Source organism: Dipodomys spectabilis, unplaced genomic scaffold (genome assembly GCF_019054845.1).
Source record: "Dipodomys spectabilis isolate Male_0828 unplaced genomic scaffold, ASM1905484v1 ptg000116l, whole genome shotgun sequence".
NCBI classification, from domain to species: Eukaryota; Metazoa; Chordata; class Mammalia; order Rodentia; family Heteromyidae; genus Dipodomys; species Dipodomys spectabilis.
In genome coordinates, this window is record NW_024870793.1 from 205,653 (window position 1) to 226,774 (window position 21,122).

General features: G+C 34.4%; 1 pseudogene; it reads left to right on the forward strand.

Moving 5' to 3' along the window:
• Positions 1-885: 885 nt before the first annotated feature.
• On the forward strand, positions 886-985 carry LOC122115120 (annotated as a pseudogene).
• Positions 986-21,122: the final 20,137 nt, after the last annotated feature.

Below are 21,122 nucleotides of genomic sequence, written 5' to 3' on the forward strand. Positions count from 1 at the left end.
ATTAAGTAAACATGCATATAAACAACTTTTTCACCTTTTTGGCTTTAGCTACTTTTGAAATAATAGGTATAATAAACAATTATATAAATATATATATATATTTGTTGTTGTTGTTTTTGGGTCCAGTCGTGGGGTCTGAACTCTGGGCGTGGGCCCTGTCCCTCATCTCTTCAGCTCAAGGCTAGCGCTCTACCACTTGAGTCACAGCAACACTTCCGGCTTTTTTCTTTTTGCTTATGTGGTGCTGAGGAATCAAACCCAGGGCTTCAGTCATGCAAGGCATGCGCTCTACCACTGAGCCAACGTCCCAGCCCAAACAATTACATTTTGATAAAATACCTTCTATTCTGAACAATTCGGTCTGAAGTGTTCATCTCTCTATGAACCCTTGTAACTAAGATTAGTTTTGTTCCAGTAAGAATCTATGCTGTCAGTGTAAGATATTCTGGTTGGTCTGTTCCTACATGGAAGAAGGGTAAAGGGTCAGGAAGACATTTGTGCCACTGAGACCTCATTTAGGAGATTTTAAGCTGCAGAAGTTTAGAAATAGCTCTTAAGAAAGGCTTACTTTGAATCCATTAGCTCCACAAAGCTAACTCAGTTGATAAATAAGGACTTGAAAAGCCATCACCTTTGGACTTAGCTGTAAAGGTTTCAAAGTATGATCAAATTTAAAATGAAAACGACAAAATAGTTATTGACAAAAAATTGCAAATGTGAACAATCGACCATACAATATAAGTTTTTTCCACTATGCACAGAATTTTAGAGAAATAAGATCAATAACATTTTTAGGAACAATAAGGGTTCCTTGTTACAAATAGGCAACCATATATGCCTATATAAATATTGTATCATTACGTACTTAAATTTAGAGGATACTACATACTTCAGCAGCAGGTCTATCCAAATTACAACAATACAGAGATTAAAATGGTACTTGCACAAGGATGGTATGAAAATTTGTGAAGTATTCCATATTTTTCATTCTTCAAATGCAAGAAATGAAAAACAGTTATTAAAAAGTTGATTACAAAAATACAAGTGTAACAATACATGTAATTCATAGAATTAAAGGTTAGTTTGACATCAGTATATTAAATCTTCACCTTAGAAAGGCCCTTACATAGCATAAACTTTATAAAACTTGAAATTAGATAACATTGTCATTTTGTCCCAAAGAAATAAAATTTAAACCATGGTCATAGGGGGTTCCCGGAAGATGGTGGAGGAGAAGCTGTAGGCTAAACAAGCTCTCGCATAAAAAGCAGTTTTAGAGTTCCAGTGAACAGTCCTAAGCCAGAGAATCACACCAAGTGTGCCATCAATATACACAGAGTTAGGACAGAGAGGCAAAATCCAGGCAAGGAGACAGATCTGAGCACTTGCCAGCAGCCTCGGTAGCAGCGTTGGCCATAGCCGCCATCCTGTAACACAGAGAATGCAGGACAAAGGAGCCAGACACGGTGGACAAGCAGATTCTACTCAACACCAGCAAGAACTGACAAGGAGCAGACATCTTCATCTTGCAGTTCGCAGACCAGAGACCACCAAGGAACCAAGACTCGGCGGGAGTAGAAGCCAAACGTCCTCACTCCTTCTCAGAGAGCAGAGGAGAGAAGGCCACCCCTCCCCCCCAACTACCGGACATCTCCATCTTGGGTACTGACAAAGCTCGGTGGAGCTGCTAGCTCCAACTAAGGCCTTGGAAGAAAACTAGAGTCATTTAGCAGGTCACAAGAACCTAAACTGACCTGCCAGAGAGCTCCACCCAGGGAAAAATCACCCAGCTCAGGTGCAAGCCCCAAGAGTGGCTTTCTTCACTGGGTAATCAGAGCCAGAGTCTGCCCCTCCCTTTAGCAGCCTTGAAAATGAATTGAAATTCAGTAAACATAAACCTGGAGAGTGGCTCCAGGCTGGGCTCTCTGAGTTTCTCACAAGCTACCTCCTGGGAAAAGCTACTGTTTGCTGAAAGGCCTCAACTCTACCCAGAACCTAGCCTCATCACAGCATCTCCAAACTTGAGGAAAAAGCCATCTCCCTCTTTTGTGTTAATCAAAGCAGATCTCCCTCCCATTGAACTAACCTGAGAGGAGGATCACAAAATCCTGGGTAAAGTAGAGCATTTTTCTGCCTGTTCAAACAAACTGACTTAAGAAACCAAACAAGCCATAGGAAAATCAAACACCACAAGCAGACCAGAGACTCCAACAAGAGACTGGTTACAGACACAAGGGAGATACAGGATTTTTCCCACCACTCCCCAAAAAATTAAAGAACTATTTTTTTTGTACATTTTATTAAACATTTTTTTTTCTAAAACGTTTTTTTTTAATTTTTACCTTTTTTGAAAAAAAAGTTTCCTAGTAACTATTTTCCCCTCTTATAATTTTTATTTCAGTGGTATATGTGTGTGTGCGTTATTCTTCTTTTTTTCTTAAATTTTTTTTGGTTTTTTATTTTGCTCTATTGAACTTCTGATCTTTATTCTTTCTTTCTTATTCTTTTCACCTTTACTTCTCTTTTGTTCTTTTTTATGTGACTTAATTGTTTTTCTGCACATTCTCAGATATACACATAGTCGATTATTAGACCTTATCTTCCATGTGTACACACTTAATCCACAAATTTGTTACTCAGTTCAAAACCTCTTAGACTTAAATTCCTTAATAGCATTACTACCTATTTATACCTATGTAATATTTTAAGTATTTTTATTTTTAAGTTTTTCACATCTCCTTTATATCCCTCCCCTTCTGCATTATATGCACGTTCTTCTCTGAATATTTCGTTTTCGATTCTGCATAATATTTTTAATTTTTACTTTTCTATTTTTTCTGGTCTCTTTTTCCCCCTTTCTCTTTTCTTTTTTCTCTCTCTACTTTCATCCTATCCAACCTATTTCCTGCTTTGAGATTAAGACTTAGTTAAGTTAAATCTCCCTGTGCCTTCCCACATCTCTCTATTCCTATTTTTTACCCACATCTCTCCCTCAACCTAATAATTTCTGGTTTGCCAAATTCGGATTTGCAGTTTGTAGCCCATTAATATATAGTTGTTTGACGTTGAATAGATGTTCTATTGAACTATATTGAATCTGCAGACTATTGACTGGGCAAATATAGACTTTGGTTGATGCTTGCCTTAAGATAGTGTTCAAGCAAAAACTGATGTTATTTTCATCCCAAATAGGCAGAGTAAGCTGGAAAAACAAAAGAAAAATGTCAAGTCCGGGTATCTCAACTCCCACTGATGATAATCAGGGGACAGAACAGATAATGAATAATCCAGAGGAGAGTTCCCAAATAGCTCTACAAACACTGCTGGCAAACATGATAAATGAAAAGATTGAAAACATACAAAGGAATCTGTATGAGCATGATAGGGAGAGAAGGAAGCAAACAAAAGATCAATGGAGGCAAACAAAAGGTCAGTACAGGAAAAGATTGAAAACCTACAAAGGACTGTGTATGAGCATGATAGGGAGAGAGAGGAGGCAAACCAAAGGTTTATAAAGGAATATCCTGAGCGTGAGGAAGCTACTCAAAAACTGATATAGGATTTGCGTGAACAGCTTGAGAATACTCAAAGAGAAAGGCAGGAATGGCATGAGCAGGTTGAGAACACTCAAAGAGAACTACAGGAATGGCGCGAACGTGAGGAAGCTAAGCGAAGAGTAATACAGGAATTGAGAGAGCAGGATGAGGATACACAATGATCACTAAAGGTATTCATGGAATCCAGTAACAAATAGCTGAAGTAATTAAGGGAGACCACAAAGGGAATGCTGAATGGAACCCAACAGAAGAAATGGGAATCTACGCAAACCATAAACAAACAACTAATTGACTTGAGAATAAAAACTGAACACCAAATTAAGGAAGTAAAGAAGTTTATACAAGATCTAAAACAAAGCTTCAATAAAGCATTTGAAGCCATCAAAGCTGTCCAATTAGAAGGAAAAGAAATTTTAAATAAGTGGAAACTCTTGACAGCAGGTTAGACCATGCAGAAGATCGAAACTCGGGGATTGAAGACAGCCTAAATATTATAGAGAAAGAACATACAACCATCCAAGTCAAGTCCAAGAAATATGACAGATCTATCCAACAGTTGGAAGACAGCATCAGAAGGCCTAATCTAAGGATAATGGGTGTAGAGGAGCACCTAGAAACAGAAGAAGTAAATCGTCTAGGAAATTGGTTTAACAGAATCCTAGCAGAGAACTTCCCAAACATGGAAAAAGATAGGCCTATTCAGATACAAGAAGCTTTTAGAACTCCAAATAGACCAGACAGGAACAGGACATCCCACCGTCACATTATAATCCACACAGGATGAATTCAGACCAAGGAAAAGATCCTTAAACATTTGAAGGAGAAAAGATTAATCACCTATAAAAGCAAACCAATTAAAATCACCTCAGGTTTCTCAGCAGAGACAATCAAAGCAAGAAGAGCCTGGAATGATGTATGCAATGCCTTAAAAACAAACAGCAATCAACCAAGAATACTGTACCCAGCTAAACTCTCCTTCATAACTGAAGGCCAAATAAAAACCTTCCATAGCAAAGAAAAATTGAAACAATACATCTCCACCAAACCAGCCCTACAAAAGATTCTTAAAGACGTCCTACACATAGAAAACCAACAAGACCACAATAAAGGCCAATAAAATGCACCCAAACTGAGAATCCAAGAACATAGGAAGAACCCAGTTTTTGTAGCCTCCAAGAAGGTAGATAACATGACAGGAGCTCCCAAATTCCTCTCAGTCCTATCTCTCAACATTAACATACATAATTATCCAATTAAGCGACATGGACTGTACAGTAGGATTAAAAAGCAAGATCCTTCTATCTGATGTCTTCAGGAGTCACATCTTGCCAGTAAACACAAACACATTTTAAGTGTTAAAAGCTGGAACAAAATCTACCAAGCAAATGGCCCCCATAAACAGTCGGGAGTTGCAATCCTAATATCAGATAAAATAGTCTTCAAATTAAAATTCGTGAGAACAGATAAAGAAGGTCGCTACATAATAATTAAGGGATTTCTCCTTCAGGAGGATATTACAATTTTAAATATCTATTCACCAAACAACGGAGCACCAAAATTTATCCAAGAAACATTCCTTTCCCTCAAATCCCACAGAGATCCAAAGACATTAATTCTTGGGGATTTTAATACACCACTCTCCCCTCTAAATAGATCAACTCGGAAAAAACCCAATAGAGAAACGCAGATGTAAACAACTGCATAGATCAAGTAGATTTAACAGACATCTACGGAATATTTCACTCAGCAGCATCACAATACAAGTTTTTCTCAGAAGCACATGGAACATTTTCTAAAATAGACCACATTTATGCCACAATGCAAACTTGTCAAAATTGAGAAACATGGAAGTTATACCTTGCATTCTCTCTGACCACAAGGGAATAAAATTAGAACTCAACACCAAAAGCCACCAAAGAATCTCCTGTAACACATGGAGCCTGAACAACACACTGCTGAATCATGAGTGGGTCATGGAAGAGATTAGAAAGGAAATTCAAATGTTCATGCAATTCCACAAAAATGAGCACACAAAATACTAGCTCCTCTGGGACAAGCAAAGTCAGTACTCAGAGGCAAGTTTATAGCTCTGAGATTCTATATCAACAAATTGGAGAGATCTGAAACCAACAATTTAATGAGTCATTTGAACCTCCTTGAAAAAGAGCAGCAAGATATACCCCAATATAATAGATGGAAAGAAATAATTATTTTAATTAATTCATTTTAATTAAAATTAAATCAGAATTAAATGAATTAGAATCCAATAAAACTATAGAAAGAATCAACAAAACAAAGAGTTGGTTCTTCGAAAAACTTAACAAAATTGACAGACCCTTAGCAAATCTTATCACAAAAAGAAGAGAACCCACCCAAATCAATAAACTCAGAGATGAGAATGGAAATATCACCACAGAAACAACCAAGATTCAGAATATTATAAGGGAATAATTCGCAAAACTTTATGCTAAAAAGTTTGAGAACTTGGCAGAAATGGACTTTTTCCTAGCAAATACTGACATGCCAATACTAAACCAAGATGAGTTAAACCATCTTAAGTGGAACTTATTATCAAGCATTGAAATAGAAACAGCAATAAGAGACCTCTCACCTAAGAAAAGTCCAGGTCCAGATGGTTTACAGCAGAATTCTACAAGGCATTTAAACGCAGAGCTCACACCAATACTACTCCAACTTTTCAATGAAATTGAAAGAGAAAGTTCACTACCGAACACATTCTATGAAGCCATCATCACCCTCATCCCAAAACCAGGCAGGGACTCATCAAAGAAAGAGAACTATAGACCCATTTCTTTGATGAACATTGATGCAAAACTTCTCAACAAAATTATGGCCAATCGTCTTCAACAATGCATCCAGAAAATCATTCAACATGATCAAACAGGATTCATTTCAGGGATGCAAATCAATTAATATAATTCCTCACATCAACAGAAGCAAGGATAAGAACCACATGGTTATCTCAATATATGCAGAAAAAGCATTCGACAAGATCCATCACCCCTTTATGATGAAGGTTCTGGAAAAATTAGGAATCCATGGAACATTCCTCAATAGAATAAAGGCTATATATGACAACCCTACAGCCAGCATTATACTTAATGGTGAAAAACTAAAGTCATTTCCTCTTAACTCAGGAACAAGACAAGGATGTCGACTATCGCCAATTCTCTTCAATCTTGTATTAGAATCCCTATCTACAGCAATAAGACAGGATGCAAACATAAAGGTGATCCAAATAGGGAAAAAAGAAATAAAACTCTCCCTCTTTGCAGATGACATGATCTTGTATTTAATGAATCCCATAGACTCCACTCCCAAATTACTCAAGTTGATTCAAAACTTTGGCAAAGTAGCGGGGTATAAAATTAACTCCCAAAAATCAATGGTTTTTCTGTAAAAGTGTTGGTGAAATTAGGAAAGCAACTCCATTTGTAATAGCCCCACAAAAAATAAAATACCTTGGAATTAACTTAACCAAAAAGTGAAGGACCTTTATGATCAAAACTGTAAAAACTTGACAAAGGATATCAAAACAGAACATAGAAAATGACAAAAACTCCCATGCTCCTGGATTGGAAAAATCAGCATCGTGAAAATGGCAATACTTCCCAAGGCTATCTATAAATTCAATGCAATACCTATCAAAATTCCAAACTCAGTCTTCAAGAAAATAGAAGAGGCAATTCAAAAATTCATATGGAATAATAAAAGATCCCGAATAGCACAAACGCTCCTCAATTGAAAGAAAACTGCTGGAGGAATACAAATAACAAATTTCAAACTCTACTATAAAGCCATAGTAATCAAAACAGCATGGTACTGACACAAGAACAGATCTCTGGAACAATGGAATAGAATTGAAAACCCAGAAATGAACCTACAGACCTATAGCCATCTAATCTTCGATAATGGAGCTAAAACAATAGTATGGAAGAAAGACAGCCTTTTCAGTAAATGGTGCTAGCAAAATTGGTTAACTAATTTTAGGAAACTAAAGCTAGATCCTTATATGTCACTCTGCACCAGAAGCAACTCCAAATGGATCAAAGACCTCAGAGTCAAAGCAGACACTCTGAAAACATTACAGGATGGAATAGGAGAAAACCTAGGTCTCCTTGGTGCAGTCCGAAATTTTCTTAATAAAGACCCAGAAACACAACAATCAAAGAAAGTTTGGACAAATGGGATTGCATGAAGTTACAGAGCTTCTGCATGGCAAAGGACATAGCTAGCAAGATCAATAGAAAGCCCACAGATTGGGAGAAGATCTTCAGTAGCCATACAAGGGACAAGGGTCTCATATCTAAAATATACTTGGAACTCAAAAAATCAACCCCCCAACAACAAATCCTCAAAGAAACAACTGCCCAATAAATAAGTGGGCTAAAGACTTAAACAGAAAATTCTCTGAAGAAGAAAGAAGGATGGCCAACAGACACATGAAGAAATGCTCAACCTCCCTAGCAATAAAAGAAATGAAAATCAAAACAACATTCAGATACCACCTCACTCCAATTAGAATGGCAAAAATCAAGAACTCTAAAAACAACAGATGCTGGAGGGGATGTTGGTGGGAGTGTAAACTTGTTCAAACCCGTTAGAAAGCAGTATGGAGGTTCCTCAAAAGACTCCACATAGAGCTCCCCTATGACCCAGCAATCCCACTTTTGGGCATTTACCCAAATGTTTACAAACAAGACCACACTAAATCTACCAGCCCAACTATGTTTATTGCAGCATTATTTATTATAACTAACTTATGGAACCAACCCAGATGCTCCTCAGTAGATGAATGGATTAAGAAAATGTGGTATATATATACAATGGAATTCTATGCCTCCATCAGAAAGAATGACATTGCCCCATTTGTTAGGAAATGGAAACACTTGGAAAAAATTATATTAAATGAAGTAAGCCAAGCCCAAAGAAACATAGGTCCCATGGTTTCGCTTATTTGCAATATCTAGTATATGTCTGAGTCAAGCAGAAAAGGTCAGATAAGGTGATGTTAGGGAAATGAACCCTAATATATGTATTCAAATGTTTTTTTTTCTTTCTTGCGATTGTTTCTAACGCATTTATGAGATTATTTGTTTGTTGCTTTATATGTCCCTCCCCCACAGTATAACCCCTGCTTTCACTGTATTTGATGTCGTTATAATTTGTGGAGGGGAAGGGGGAAAAAAGTCGTTTAAATAAGGATAGAGATGGACCCGTTTCAACAATGAGAAGTACTAGTTGTTATGTCGAAAATGAACTTTACAACTTTGGTGCAGGGGGGTGGGGGGACGGCGAAGATTGGGTGGGGCAGAGGAGGAAGGATGGGAAGGGATGGGAAGGTATATAAAAATGTTTATTCTTTCATGTGGTTGTTTCTATCACATTCATAAAATTATTTGTTTGTTGCTTTGTATGTCCCTACCCCACGGTCTAACCCCTGCTTTCAGTGTATTAGATGTTGGGATAATTTGTGGAGGGGAAGGGAAAAAACAAATCATTTAAATAGGGATACAGGTGGGATATGTACAAGTTATTTTGTTGAAAAATAAACTTTACAATTTTGGCCTGGTGGAGGGGAGGCGGGGGTAGTGGGTAGGGGGAGAATAGGCGGAGGTGAGGGGTTGGGGGTGCAAGATGGGAAGGGATGGAAAGGGGAAACAAAGGAGGAGGCAACAATTCTTGATAAGAAATGTACTCATTATATTGCCCATGTAATTGTAACTCTTTTGTATGGTATTTTCACAATTAAAAAAATTGTAATTGTTAAAAAAATAAAAATAAAATAAAATAAAATAAATAAAAAAGAAATAAAATAATATAAGGACCTAGGAAAAAGGAATCTTAAACTTTTTCTATATGGAATGTAATCTGAAAGGACACATTTATTAATGAAGGTATATATTATATAACAATGTAGACTTCAAAGTATTATATTTAGAAGACAATGAAATAGATTATGGAGTTTATACAAACATAGATACTTTTTGTAGACAAGCACCAGGAATATCTTTAGTTTCTATACTATTCATTTCAACCGATAAGTTAAAATTAAAAAAATCACAAGCTCTGCAGAAATCATTATAGATGCATACAAACAACTCTTGAATACATTTTGACATCAAAGTCAGGCAATTCACGTGGAAGAATACTATGGAATCCATGAATTTTTAAATTAAGATATTGCTGTTGCTTTGTATATGAAAATATTTTATAGGAACACAAAGTATGGACTGGCACTTTTGAAATTTAAGAAACTTAACCAAACCATTTCTACATAGAAGAACAATATGTACAGCCATCCACAACTTCAAAGAGGTAGTGATACATACTTATCCTTTTGGCAATATCAAATGCAGTTTATTCCAAGTTGTTCTTCAGACCTGGTTTGATATAATGGTTCAACAGAAGGAGATACAGCATATCTTCGCTATTTCTATTCCCAGCAGCAATATGCAAGGGTGTCAAGAGGCCTTTAGTTTGGGGATTAGTATCTGCATCATGATGAAGTAAGAACGAATCCATTCTGGTGTTATTCCACATATAAGCACTGTGCAGGGTGCCAAGCCATTCAGAGTTATTGCATGAATATCTGCCTTGAGCTACCAACTCATGGACAATGTCTAAATGTCCACTCTTGGCTTCCCGATGAAGAGGGGTATACTTACCTCATCCCTAGTATACATATGAGTGCACTTTTTGGAAAGTAGTCTCGGCACTGTAGTAAGGCGATTAATTTCGGCATACCAAAGAAGAAATTTGCATGGATTCTTCTCCGTTATTTTCTTGCAATTGATACCATTCCTCACGTTTTCACCTCATTCCTTGTCTTCATCAGAATTGCCTAACCAGAGACTTTGAGTACCAGTGGGAATGAGATGCCCATGTATTTCCCCAATAGTTCACGTTTGTTGAAATGGTCAGAAAAATCCAGTTAATTTTCTGCATATGTTTTTTCACCATGATTTATTTTCTATTTGTCCATTTTTACTATACTAAATTATTCTAACTGGAGAGTAGTGAATTGATAGAGAGCAGAGGAAAGATTTTCCTCTGTATTCAAATGCATAGACTGGAAATGAGGACCAGTGGTGTCTTCATGTGCAGCTTATTCTAGGAAGGAGAAAATAGGAAACAATGCCTTCTACGTAAAATATTTGGGAAATACCTTGATATAGTTTAAGAGAACTTACTATACAATATATGAACTTTAAGAGCATTCTAATAGATGCATTATTTATTGGTACCCAACATTAGAAAAAAATGTATAATACAGTAGTAAAATAGAAGTCCTTTGCATGACTATTTAAATTCCTTGTTTTTTTAAAGACACTTGTTTTCATCTAAAAAAGTAATCCTATCTATTGTCTTCAAGTAATTTTGATGATTGAAGATGCTTAATGAGAAGTCACAATGTATTAGTATTCCTTTGATATCAATTAAATTTCATTTTTCTTCTTGGAGAATATAATGATCAAAGCAATATTTCAGAATCAGCAAGCAAGAGTTCAGCATCATGCTTCCAGTGCAAGTGGATCACCAGTAAATGATCCTCGATACCATTTTCCACAAAGTTTTTTCATAGATACAATCTGTCTGCCTTCTCTAGCTGCTTTCCTAGCCTGGACCTTTTCTTTCATTGTGCAGGAAAAGTGTGATTCAACTGATTTCAGTCATATTTGTTCCTAGAATTATCAAGGATTTAGATTCTTTTTTTTTAAATTAGTTGTGGAGCCTGAACTCTGGGCTTCGGCACCGTCCTTGAGTTCTTCAAATCAAGGCAAGCGCTCTACCACTTGAGCCACAGAATCACATCTGTGGTTCAAGCGCTCTACCACTTGAGCCACAGAATCACTTCTGTGGTTCTGTTTATGTGGTGCTGATTTGGGAAATGGTAGAGCAGAAAGTGAAATGATGCAACCAAATATATAAAAGCAAAATAAATTAGGACAATTATGGAGCAACCATATTGTCTATGAAAATCATGAAAGAGAGAGAGGAAGAGAGATACAGATGTGCAGTGACCTAGCTAGCCACAAAATCAATGTTTCTGATCTATATACAGAGCAAACAAATTTATTTTTTATTTGTTAAAAGAGATGGAAATAGAATTTATGTATTTACTTGAAATTAGTACATACATTTTTAGTCTCCTACATAAAGAGACATAGCTTTGACCAAATTACAGACAAGAATCTTAATCCTTGGGCTGGGAAAGTGGCTAAGTGGTAGAGTGATTTTCTTGTAGCTTACTACACTGTGGAACTACTTTCCAAAAAGGCCACTCATATGAATACTAGGGATGAGGATGAGTATAGCCCTCTTCATCGGGAAGCCTAGAGTGGACACTTAGACATTGTCCATGAGTTAGTAGCTCAAGGCAGATATTCATGCAATAAATCTGAATGGCTGGACACCCCTGCACAGTGCTTATATGGGAAACATATTGCAGCTCACACACACACACACACACACACACACACACACACATCATCAGATTTCTTCTTAAGTATTTTTTGTGTATGGTCTTAAGAAGAAATTTACATTACTAACTTAAATTTCTGACAGAACAATATAATCACTGTAAATCTTGCTTCTATACTCTCAGTATTAAATTGCTACCTAAGTATGTGCAATAGATAAGTATAAGAAAAAGTAGGAGCCACACTAGTGTCTCATGTCTTTATTCCTAGCTAATCAGATAGACGAAATCTGATGTTTGTGGTTTGAAACCAGACCAAGGAAAATAGTCCATTAGATTCTGGTTTGAAAGTAACCAGCAAAAGCTAGAAATGGAGCTGTGTTATAAGCAATAAAATGCTAGCCTTAAGAAAACTAAAACAAAAAATCACAAATTCTGGGACAGAGCTAGGCCCTGAGTTCAAGCTCTAGTATTAGTATTTAACTAATGAAGGAATGAATTAGTTAATTACCTAAAATAAAATAAGTGGTCACATGTGGAGGGGCAGGTAAAATGTAACAACCCTGGTGACTGGAATATGTATTATTTTGTAATAAGGCAAATTATCATTTGTCCTAATCACTAATATTTTATTTGAAAATTTTTGTACAAAAACCCCTGAATTTGGCATGTGTATATATGTGTACATGTGCACACATGTGTGTTTAAGTGTGTGTGTGTGTGTGTGTGTGTGTGCGCTGTTGCAATGTTGCTTGCCAATTTGAACAGGATGAGGCTGAAAAGAGCTGTGTTGCAGCTCTTTTTTTTATTTATCAGTGTTCTGTCCTGTCATTTCAGTGGAACCACCCTTCTGTACATTTTATTTGTTAATAACATCATCATAATCAAAGCATTTACAACATTAAGTTAGATAAAAGAGATAATTTTCAGCGCTTAGTATATATTAGTTAAAAAGATACACATATAATTGGGTAGTAAGTTATTACTGTAAGAAGACTGTCAGTTCAAAATATGTATTTGACCTCTTAAATTGCTTATATTTTTAAGAAATACTCATGGAGTGATTTTGACCAACTTGAACAAATAGGTATTACTCTCTGGTTATTTCTGTGAAACGCAAGGTGGATAAACTCTTTCTGGATTTCTGTTGATAATAACTTTCTTTGTAATATCGTATCTATTCACACTAAGATAATAAACCCTGTATTTTTAAGATTTGTATATCCCATCATATTGACTGAAAATCAGTATTGTGGCTATTCTTGTTAGATATATATTTCAAAAAAACAAACAAAAACATGTGTCACCTCCAGATTGTGGATGCATTTGAAGTTTGTACATACAAAGGTTTCTTCATTAATAGTTCTTTTGTGGGAGTAACTATCACAACTTTAACAAATAAGGCTTTTAGAATATCTTTTCCAATATAAATAACATACAAGATCGAGTCTTGCAATTTCTGAAAACCATTTAAATATTTTACTATTATTTTAGTTCATTGACCGTACAGCTAAAGACATTTCTGAAATAAATATTGTTAAGATCTGAAAATGTAAGTGGGTATATAGGCTTTTTATGCATCATTTTAGGAAAAGACAGTTTTTATGAAACTAAAAGAAACAGAATAAAAGAATGTAAGTGAATTGGGTAACCTAATTATTAGTATAATTTTGTTTTCAATTAGCACAGTCCTTTGAATGTAGATGATGCAGTTAAATTGTTTTTTGTCTCACTGTGCTTCAGTTATTTTTAGATTATTTGCAGTTATAAGAATGAATTTGTAGTTTAAATAAAGGTGTTTTAAAATGATTAGGATTAATCTTGTGTTTTGTATTCTACTCCCATGAAAATGAGTTATTATCAAGTGTTAATAGTTTATAATTGAATCTTCAGTATCATAAGAAATTTTGAAAAAATTTGGTAGTGTTGATGTCTTTTTTTCGGGGGAATCCGGTAGTGGGGCCTGAACTCTGGGCACTGTCCCTCAGCTCTTCAGCTCAATTCTACCGCTCTACCACTTGAGACACAGCGTCACTTCCAGCTTTTTTCTTTTTCCTTATGTGGTTTTGAGGAATCGAACACAGGGCCTCATGCATGAAAGGCAAGCGCTCTACCACTAAGCCACCTTCCCAGCCCTTCATGTCTTTTTAAACCAATAGTATTCACAAAATGGAGAGTCTTTAATTCATACTTAGGCCTTGATGTCTATTATTTTTAAACTCTCATTCCTAACATTAATGATAGGTTAGAGTGCATTTTTGGTTATAGCAAAGATAAAATATTTATCTAGGGTCAAAGGTGATTTTTATATCTGTCTTGCTTTAATAGCATTTTAAAGTAGTACCTTTCTCTCAAAATGTTGGGTATAAAAAGCAATCAAACTACTTGTTATGGTAAACAACTTAGTTGAGCTACAATGTGGAAATGATTGGTCCATAAGACCTGCTGTCTGTTTCCATCAGGAATTATGGAGGTCATTTTCAGTAAGACAGTGTTAAACAGAGATAGGGTCCCCATGCAGTTCAGTGTTTAGTGAAGGGTTAAAATATGATTTCTACTATTTTGAGCTAGAAATCAAGAATGTTATACTTTAGCAGTTCTTTTCACCAGGGAGGTATGCATTGATTATGAACTTTGAGTATTCATATTACAGTTCCCTATTTTCTAACAAAGATAAAGTGAAATATTATGAGTGTACACAATAATTCTGGGAAAATTACCTAGAATTTGTAGACTAAGTGCTGGTATTTTAGTCATAAAATAGAATGAGGTTAATTGATACAGTGGGAGATGAACCTCAGGATAACACTTACCATGTGTGCAATGTTGTACTAGTAATTCCAACTTTGAAGACTACAATATCATCAACTGAGAATTAAAAATGTAAGGAGCTCCATTTTATGGAATTATTGTGAGGATTAAATTATAAGCCATAGGTAAAGTACTTGGAAAAACAATCAATTAACGTTTGGCACATTCTACCTGTTATGTTATCATGTGATGAAATCTAGCATTTTTACTGTGATATTATAAGTGCAATGTTATGTATTGATATTCATTGCATTGGTCACTTTTCTGTCACTATGAGGAAAATAGCTGCAAAGAAAATTTCTGAGGTGGAAACTATTATATTGACTCATGGTTTAAGAGAACGCAGTTTAAGATCAAATGTCTCCCTTGTTTTTAATCATGTGTTTATTATCTTAACTAGTTGTACACCGGAATTTCCATTCAATAAATGAATTTTTTAAGTATAATGGATATTTATATAACTTTTCCTACCCTTCCAAACCTCACCCCACTTTAATTTTTTCTAGTTTCATATTATTTCCATTGAATATAATGTCTACACTGTTACTCCATAACTCTCTTTATTCCTTCCATTTGACTTCCCCTCACATCTTCCAAGTGATAGTTTTCTGGTATTCATTTTTTTGGATTAAAATTCAATTTTTAAAGAAATTACACCTTTTAAATATTGCTCTGAAAAATGAAAGCTTTGGTTAATACGTTGTTTAACTTGCATAAAATTCTGGCTTCCAAATACGCAATAGAACATGGGTCCTTTGTGTGTCTGGCTCTGACTTCGTTTACTTAAGATATTTTTAGATCTATCCATTTCTTTGCAAATAATGGATAGGTCCAATAAAATTGTGTATATATGACACAATTTCTCCAATCATCCTTCCGCCAAAGGGCATCATGGCTGTTTCCATAACTTGGCTATGGTGAATAGTGCACTATTGAAGATGGTTGTGAAAGTGATTTTACTGTAACCTTTTGGAAGAATTCATCACTATCTTTCTGGGAGCAATCCTCTAGCCAGTTTTCCAGAATAAGCACATCCTTCCCTTCATCTCCATCACAACGTATTGCAAGTCCTCAAAAACAAACTACCCCATACAAGACTCAATAAGCTAAAACCACACTGTGCCCATATTCTTTCAATACATTTTTAATAATTACATAAATTTAGTGATAACCTTCTATGTACTTTCTTAATGTGGGAATGAGAGACATAAAAACAGAGTAAAAGTAAGAAATATGCATTTTAATTAGCTATTATCATATTTAAAATCTTTTTCAGCTCTATTCATAGCCTCACTTACTATTATTTTAATCTTTATTTGATTACTTCATCTATCTCCTAAATTATAACAAGTGAATTAAATACAGACAAGAGAAGGAGAAAAGTAAAGTGTCCTAAGTCAAGTTTCTTTTTAATCCATCTAATAGTTTGGACCAAAAGTCGGTGAAAATGGGAAAAAAATAAAATAGAAAATAGAGCATTGTACATACCTGTTACAATGTAAGGGTATTTTAATAGTAATATGATAATTAGTTCCCAAAGAAATAAGAGAAAGAATAGCTAAACTCTAAAGGGAAAAAATGAAGAGAGAAAAGAAGCAAAGTAAAACTTTTATCAATAACAAACACAAGAGTTTGGAACTGGAAAGGTAGTGGGAATATTCTAAGTAACAATAAAAAATGCTAGCGTGGATAGACTATGGATCACATTTTATCATATATAATTTTGATAAAACTTACTAGGAATGAAAGTTTCAAAGTCATGATTTAAAACACTATTTGGATTACAACTAGGCAGTATAGCTCAGTGGTAAAACATTGGCCTAGCATGTGTGAAGCAATGGTGTGACCTCCCAAAAATTACAAAGTACACACAAAGTACACACACACAATAACCACATAAACACACACATACACACCACATACACATATTTGGAATATAGATGTTATCATATTAAACGGAGGAAATTATCACAAATAGTAAAAGTATGTTATATGAAATCATAATATTGCTCATACTATTTAAAAGTTTAGTACAAATAAAATAATCAAAATATACTTGTATTTTAATAGCTTAAGTAAATTGAAAATTAATAGAAGAAATGAGAACCTTTGCAAATAAGTTTAAATAATAAACATTTTGAAATATGTGTCCTTTTATTTTGAAAAAAGATTGTTACTGGTGTTTTAACTCAAGATTTAGAATATGATAGCGAGGTACTGTATATAACACTAGCGATGACTATATCTCTAATCATTTCACTCTGAATAGTTTTATAATAAGGTCACAGAGTTTCTCAGTATTTCCCAAATTACAAACTCTACTTACACTTCCCACCATAGCTAGAAAATGGATGCCACAAATCACCATGCCGAGCTCAAACTTTATTTTTTAATTCAAGTAAAAATATTTCCAAAAAGTGACCAAGTAATGAAGCCTTTCTTAATAAAGTATGTGCTTCTTGAAAATACAGTAAGTATTTTTTACCTGGACAAATATGTTTATAAGTATAAGAAAATAAATTTATTTAACATCATTAACCATATAAAATTTAAGAAAACAATTTTAAAATAGTCACATATTAAATATTATAAAAGCAAAATATATGTGTCTGAATAATTTACATGTGTAAAAATAATGCAAAAATAAACTAATTCTACAACTCTGAAAAAAATGAATTATCCTAAAGAAACAAATGAAATCATTTAAGCCCAAAATTTGAACTTTAGAAAATAAAATGAAGTGTACTCTTTAGTTGACTTAATTAAGTGTAAACCCTCTGTATATCAATTTTATAATAAAAATGCATGAACAAAGAAAGCAAAAGTACCCATTGATCAGTAGCAACAGCAAAAGCATCAGTAGTTCTTGTTTTGTGTGTACAAAAATATCGATGGATGATAAGCTCTACATAAGAGAATGATTTGTATAATACTGCGATCATTTTAGCAAGTAAGATTTCAAGTCTTCAAAAGGTCAAAGAGAATTGTATATGATCCAGCCATTACACTTCTATGTATGTATTAAAGAGAAGTAAAAAATTTGTTTGGACGGGGAATGTAGTTCATTGACAGTGCACTTGAGTAGTATGTGTGAGACTCTGGAAATAATCCCCAAAAACAAATTTGAAAAGACACACTATAGAGGATGTATGCTGGACAAATTCCTGTAAGTGAATTTTATATCTATTTTAATGTCTGTTCTAAAATTTACAGCATTTCTATTTGAAGAAATGCAAGTTTGTGAAAATTAGGCTTGGAAAACCTATTATTGTACAATTTACTTCCAAAGTACTAAAATGCATACAATAAAAGGAGATTATATATTGCATGTGAATTTCATTTCTGTTTTTTGAAACACAATAGCAATGACATATAGCTCCTACATGGTCCATCATTCTTTCCACTCTCACTCTCCTCTGTTGTACAGCTCAAGTTGTTATCATTCAGATTTATTATGTTTCAGCATTATCTAAATCTTAACTTATTCCTAAATTAATTTTAGTTGTTTCAAGTATTCTCTAAAGACATTTCTCTCTATACAATATCTGGGGTCATGTGTTTTTACAAGGTACAAAATATGAGTGACTATCAAACATCTAGATATCTCTGTAGAATATTGGTCCACCTGCTCAATTAACTCGTATGTAAATTCAAGGAATACAGGTCAGTGAGAACAATCTTGTAAAATGGAGTAGCTTCAGCCTTCATAGTAGCTTTGAATCTTATTACCATGTTTAGTAGTGAAGACAAAATAGTTCTACTATAGCCTTGGAGCAAACCAGCCTTGGACTAATTTTTTTAATTGTTTTGAAATTACAAAGAATTGATGCCATTAAGAAAATGATTTTTTTTGGAAATCAATTACAAATGTTTATTACTTATTATAACTCAAATAACAAACAAGAGTATTTTTATACAATCATTACAAATACCATTTTATTACTATAGTAAAATAGAATAAAAGACCAGTCCCAATATATTATCATTATTCTTAATTCCTAATTATTACCTAAATATCTTAAACAAACTAAATAGTCATGTCTTTAACATAAACGTAAATATTCTATACTTTTTACTTAACATTTTCCAGGGGCATGTATTCATGTTTCTAAGAAATGTTCACAGCAGTTAAAAGGTGCTTTTGTGAAATTAATGTGATATATTTTGTTGTTGTTTACAAGGCCTGGGCATTACCCCTAAGCCTTTTTATGCTCAAAGCCAGCATTCTACAACTTGAGGCACAGAGGTAATTCCTGTTTTTAGTGGTTAATTGGAGATAAGAATCTAACAAGTACTTTTTTTTAGGGGGGAGTCCAGTCGTTGGGCCTGGGTGCTGTCCCTCAGCTCTTCAGCTCAAGGATAGTGCTCGACCACTTGAGCCTCTGAGCCACTTCCAGCTTTTTTCTTTTTGCTTATGTGGTGCTGAGGAAGCGAATCCAGGGCCTCATGCATGCAAGGCAAGCGCTCTACCACTAAGCCACCTTCCAACCCCCTAACTAGTACTTTCCTGTCTGGGCTAGTTTCGAACACAATTCTAAGATCTCATTACCCAGAACAGCTTAAATTATAGGCGTGAGTCACTGGCGCTTGGTTGGATATATTTTTTAAATTTTAATTATGTTTTAAGATTTTTGTTTCACTATAATATACATCATTCTACACATAAATTCAGATATATGTATATATTTCTGATGACAAATAATCTCTAAAAATGTATGTCTTTCTACATAAAATATCTATATCTATATCTCTCTCTATATATATACATTGCTGAAGACAGACTTACTCTAAAACTTTTATGCTATTTTTTGACCTTTTTCATTTCAAAGATATACAGTCTATTGTTCCAAAAGTTTCCTAGAATACAATAACTAATATTTCAATAGAATGTAGAAACTATTACTTTCAAGGGAATTTTAGATATACACATGATATTGCAGTAACATTTACAGTGTATTACTTGAAATAATTCTGTTCACACTTAAATATTTGTGTGTAGTGATGGGGAGAGAGGAAGTTAATTCATACTGGTTAGGAATTTGCAATACTTCCAAAATCTATTCCATAATTTGATATAAGCACGTAGTCAATCTACCTGTTATGGTTTAGTTTTTTTTTTTGTTTCTTTATTTGTGTAAATTTTTAATATGGATGCACGCACAGTGGTAACATTAAAAATATTAATCCAGATTTTGTGGGTATTTATATTTCTCTTGGGAAAACTAATGAGCTCCAACAAAATATCCATAAGGAGCCTTTCAATTCCAATATCACAGTTTGTCTTATAATGCTTTAAATTCTACACACTCTAAAGTGGACATAGGGTCATGTTGTGGAACTTTTCTCCTCAGAGAGTGAGTACTACCCTATTGCTTAACATGGACAATGTACCTTCATACATAGACTGGGCATGTGCAAAGAAGAAGTGGTATTTGAACAATTTTCTTAGCAGTTTTTACAGATGAAATGGAAATAGAGCAACTATGAGCTCAAAAGGAATGTCCAAAGAAGACAAGGACACAAAGTAGAATGTGACAAGAAATGATGAATTATAATTTCAAATAATGTGCCCAGGTGTGAGGGTGTGTTCAAAGTACAGATTCAGACAATGTACTTGAATATCTTGGGGGAAAACTGCTTTAACCTATTTTGGGATAATTGTACAAGTACAAGCCCCTAACTCTGATTCTAATCAGCCACAACATCATCAACTAGGGTCTATTTTCCAACTGCAAAGTGAGAAAAAAAGGGCTCATCACAGTTAGTGTTCAGGTTGAAGCAATGGCAATCACATAACTTTTCTATAATTCTTCAATTGTTTTGGAGAATTAAAATAGGAAAAAGCCAAGTAATTATTTTGCATGTACCTAAATTAAGTGGGATGTATTCTATTGGTCTCATTTTAACTTGAAAGTTATAGATTATGTCTTTTAATACTCTATCTTGGAACAATGATCTGCTGTCAGTCATTTTCTTCTCTTCCCCTTCTTTTGCCCTTCCACTTATATAATTGTTATTTAAAGAGACATACTTAAGCTTGCATTTCTAAATTCTTCAAAATTATCTGAACTACTTTATACTTCTGGCAGCCTCCTTTATCTTTCACAAGGGAAATATTTTTGACACTACCAGTTTTGTCCTCTATGATATTGGATATCTTCCTGCCTAATTCAGTGCAAGATATACATGAGACTCATCCAGATATTTCAAAACTCGTACCATCATAAAATCCTATCTTACTTAGAAATCATGCTTTTAGAATGTCTGGGGAAATGGCATCTCTCATTTTTGATTTTTTGCTTTTGGTTTTT